This window comes from Tubulanus polymorphus, chromosome 1, assembly GCF_964204645.1.
Source record: "Tubulanus polymorphus chromosome 1, tnTubPoly1.2, whole genome shotgun sequence".
Lineage (NCBI taxonomy): Eukaryota > Metazoa > Nemertea > Palaeonemertea > Tubulaniformes > Tubulanidae > Tubulanus > Tubulanus polymorphus.
In genome coordinates, this window is record NC_134025.1 from 9,791,719 (window position 1) to 9,796,687 (window position 4,969).

At 39.9% G+C, this 4,969-nt stretch overlaps 1 long non-coding RNA gene across 2 annotated transcripts; it reads right to left on the reverse strand.

Moving 5' to 3' along the window:
- Positions 1–2,418: 2,418 nt before the first annotated feature.
- LOC141898122 (uncharacterized) lies at positions 2,419–2,988 on the reverse strand. 2 transcript variants are annotated; one of them, XR_012618514.1, is made up of 4 exons: positions 2,865–2,988; positions 2,666–2,786; positions 2,521–2,586; positions 2,419–2,444 (listed from the first exon to the last, which is right to left on the reverse strand). It is a non-coding gene; the product is annotated as an uncharacterized LOC141898122 (long non-coding RNA). The 2 variants fall into 2 exon arrangements; XR_012618513.1 differs by having other exon boundaries at positions 2,430–2,586.
- Between the last annotated feature and the right edge of the window lie 1,981 nt (positions 2,989–4,969).

A 4,969-nucleotide genomic window follows, 5' to 3' on the forward strand; every position in this document is an offset into this window, starting at 1 on the left:
GCCCTGAAGTTCTTTTACAGGAGAGTGGAGGGCCACCACGTTTGGTTAGCCACAGACAATTCAATTTGGTGCCAGACAAAGGGCGTGTCCCTGACGGTGGCACATTTAGCAGGGAAAAGGAACGTGATGGCCGATGCTCTGTCTCGTCGAGGTCAGGCTATTGCGACAGAATGGGTTCTCCACCAAGAAGTAGCCGATCGGGTTCGGGGCATTTTTGGCAATCCGCTGCTGGATCTGTTTGCCACCCGGTTCAATCGGAGGTGTCCTCTGTTTGTGTCCCCGTTTCTAGACGCGGAAGCGTGGGGGGTCGATGCCTTCTCTCTGGACTGGTCGGGGATGCATGCGTATGCGTTCCCGCCCACACCAGTCCTGCCGCGCTTACTGGATCAAATAGAGAGATCAGTCAATTGCAACATAGTTCTGGTAGCACCATGTTGGCCGGCTCAGAAATGGTTCCTACCACTTCTCAACCTACTGTGCGACAACCCCAGGATTCTTCCGAATTTCCATTAAGAGCCTTATCGGCACATGAATCGTGGTTGTCCCAGGCGCCAAACAAATGCCCGCATCCCTCCCCGCCACGATGCTGACCCTTAGGAGGGGGTGGCATAATTATCCTGTTACAAATCAAAACAATTCAATTCAATCAAATTATATTTGTAAATAAAATTCTTACAGAAAAAAAGAAACCAGGGATAACCCCCAAACCGAACGGACTCACCGTTATGAGAGTGAAAACTCCCTAATATCCTAATTCCCAGATTTTTACGGCGAAAAAATCCAACGCGTTCTACTGCGAGAACGCCAAGAAAAAAGATGGCGGATTTCGCCGTCGGCTAAATGCAATACCGCAGGGCCGGGTCGTATAGAAAAACCATTGGCGATAAATCCAAATTTAGAAAATATTGGCAAAAACCATAGGAAAGGGTATAGTACTCGACGGAAATACTAGGGGTCCAGGGACACCATGCCCACTTGGGAAGTGGTTCCAAATGCTCAACAATCTAACTATTTCAATATTCAACGCCCCCTGGTGACCATATACAGAATCCAATGACCTTGAAACTCACCACAATCATAGAACATGTCAGCAGCTACGATTTTGTAATTGATTGTGATAACAAAATATGCCTCGTTACCACTATTATATGGAAATACTAAGTTATTCTACTATTCAACGCCCCCTGGTGACCATATTCAAAACCCAATGACCTTGAAAACTCACCACAATCATAGAACATGTCACGAACTATAACTTTGTAATTGATCATGGTAACAAAATATGCCTAGGTACCAATATAATAAGGAAATAATAAGTTATTCTACTATTCAACGCCCCCTGGTGACCATATAGAATAACTAATGGCCTTAAAACTTGCCACAATCATAGATGATGTCATGAGCTACAACTTTGCAATTGATTGTGGTTACAAAATATGCATTGATACGAATGTAATATAGAAATACTAAGATATTGTATTATTCAACGCCCCCTGGTGGCCATATACAAAAACCAATGACCTTGAAACTCACCACAATCATAGAACACGTTATGAGCTACAACTTTCTAATTGATTGTGGTAACAAAATACGCTTAGGTATCAATACAATGTAGAAAAACTTTTTCCCACTTACGAACGAGTACTGCTGACACCAAGATGGCCGCCAATTGCGTCATAATTGGCTGATGAAAAATACCTGTCTCAGGTGTAAAACATCCCTTTCCAAAGAATACCCATCACAAATTGCAATGAGAAATGATAAACCAGTAGGAAGCTACAGGACTCAGAATTCGGGCCAAAATTAACATTTTTGGGCACTAAAAAGGTCATAGGACGGTCATCTTGAGTCCGATCGACCCAATTTTTGTTATGCTGGTGGGCCCTGGGGGAATTCACATATATCCGAAAGATCAAGGTAATTGATCAAATCGTCTTCAAAATTTCCCTCAAAAAGTTCAAAAATGTGTAAAAAGTGCTGATTTTGGCGAACAACAATGGCTGCCAGTCGGCCATCTTGAATCTGACAGGGCCAGTTTTTGGGCTGAAGATGTGTCTAGGGTAGATACATGTGTAACCAAAATATCAAGACATTACCTTGAAGCGTCTTCAAAACTTCCCAAAATAACTGGATTCCGTCTACGGACGACGGACGAAAAGTGAACGCAATAGCCCGCTGGGACTAAAGTCCCAAGTGGGCTAAAAACGAGACCTCTGAATTTATACGACTTGTCTGTTTATCCGACTTTTGCGGATCCGACTTATGCGAGGTTTACTGTATATCTATTTAAACATAAAATGATAAATAAAGTTTTTAACAGATAAATCACCACAAATTACACCAATAAATTCAAATAAAACTCACCACGTCTGACTTGTGTTTGATTTGTAGAACGCAATGTTTTCTGTTTGCAGATTTGCTGATATTCAGTTTCATTTTGGCCACTAAAGTAGAAAAGTTGCATAATTTTGCCGGTACTTTCTTCAAATGAGAGGATCTAAATCAATGTCCATCATTTACAAATCTTCAGTGAATTCCTAGAGTTTACTGTACACAAATTCTGTCAAAGGTTCCGCTTATTGGCCCCTAAAATACAAATGCATAAATGCTATAAATTGTCAGTTAAGCTGTTATGAAATGAGTGCCGTTTCAGATTGAAGCTCACCAGCTTTCATCTCACTTATTTGCAGAATTATCAGGATGCATGTGAGGATGATCTAGCAATATGTTCAAGTTAAACTTTCAACCGGGTCTTACGAGCTGTAAATTCTGGTGTGGATTTTATTCTGTGAGAAATTGATAATAGTGAAATTAAGAAACATCACATATGTGTCGGCTTTTCTGAAAATTACTATTTTTCTTACCCGTTTTCATTATTGTAGCAAATAGTCCACGATTTTTCCCAAGGAAGAGATTTTGAGCAGCACTTCTTACAAAGCTTTTGAGAGAATGACACATAAAAATACTGTATAGAATAATATATTGCCAGGTTATTATCAAATAAGAGCACAGTGGAGTGATGAAAAACCCAGATTATCGGATTAGTTTAGTTCCATTTTGACCATGCATACTATTTCCATTTCAATTCCAAGAGCCGTAATGTCATGAAGTTAAGAGCACTGATGATTTCCTGAAAAAATTAAGACATAGATGATTGAAGCATACTGTTTTTACCAAGCAAGAACCAGGTTGAATTATGCAGAGAAAATTACAAATATATAATACCACAAATAACTGCAATAAAATCGAAAACTCACCACTTCTGACTTCGAGTTTTTGCAGATTTGCAATGGTTCACCTTCATTTTGGCCCCTAAAATACAAACGTCGTAGAGAAGCATACATTACATAAGTTGATATGAAATACAAGCAATTTCGAATCATATCTCACCATTTTCCTCAACGTTTTTAAGCTAACAGTATTTGAGGTCAGCTGTTAGGCGCTAAAACCTCCATCGTTCTGTCCACTGTAAAAATATGTATGAAAAACATAAGACGTTGATAATTTCAACTTCGATCAGGATTAAAATGATTGAAAACTTACCTCAAACTGTGTGACTCTGAAGAATGCTGTAGAGAAATTCATCATTAGCTTCGAACTTATCTTTTAGATAGTAGATTCTATTGCGTTTATTTCATTCTGAAAAGAAAAAGGAACAATAATAAATGACAAGTAACATCTCAAAGTTTTCAATCAATCAGATTATGTTCTTTCGATGTTCTTTCGTCACAATCAAATGTGTTCACAATTTTGCTGTAGATTTCGAACTGATTGAACAGTTACAGATACGTGTTACATTGTGTGCAGATACAAAGTACAGATCACTACATTACTTCACCCTGTGATTGAACAGTGATTTGTTCTCTCATCTTCACAATTCCCATCCGTCTAACTAAAACATCGTAACACTTCAACTTATCTAACCTCCAGTCCCAACCCTCCCAGACCCCATCCCTCCCCCCTCCCAGACCCTTCCCTCCCGCCCTCCCAGACCCCTTCCCTCCCGCCCTCCCAGACCCCTTCCCTCCCAACCTCCCAGACCCCTTCCCTCCCACCCTCCCAGACCCCTTCCCTCCCTCCCTACCTCCCTCCCAGACCTAGCCTCCCTCAATGCCCACCCACCTAGCCTCCCTCAATGCCCTCCCATCAAGCCCTCCCTCAATGCCCACCCACCTAGCCTCCCTCAATGCCCTCCCACAAGCCTCAACTCTTTCGTCTCTCCCTATGAGGTCACTCATCTGTATAATACCTCAAAATAGATTTGCCATTTTTCACGATCATATCAATTGAATTAACAAATAGAAATACTTAATCGATTGCATCATTCACAAGACTCAAATGATCAAATACCAAGTTCACAAACCAATCATAATGTTAAAAATCACAGGGCCTCATTGTTATAGATGATTCCTTTATGTTCACATAATTATCAATTGAGGAATTCATTAAAATTATCCCTTTCTATTTTTTCTTAGCCACAACTAATAATCATATGTGACCATAATCCGCTGACATTATGTTGTGGATTGTTCATATCAATTTAAGTTTCACAGCATGTTGCTGTAAATAGATTTCATTTGTCAAATGGAATGAGTTTCAGTTAGGTGTTTCAAAACATTTTTTCAAGGGAGGGAGGTATGGAGGGTTCACCAGAACCAGACCAAACCACTACTCACAATCGTGTGAGGAGGGCAAAACACAAACCAAGGACAAGAATGATGGCCGATTCGGATAGATCAAAAATTAACAAGGCTATTCATGTTGCTTCACGAATTCTTCATTCTCATTATGAAACAATCGTCGACCAATGACAGTTGATAGTCAGATTAGACATTTCTATACTCTCTACTATTACTACTGCAAAAGGCTTTTAATGAGCAAGTTGTTTTATGGAATCCTATTCATAACATTTACCAATCAAGGCTTAACTACAGATATCGATATGTTATAAAATAGATAATAAACAATC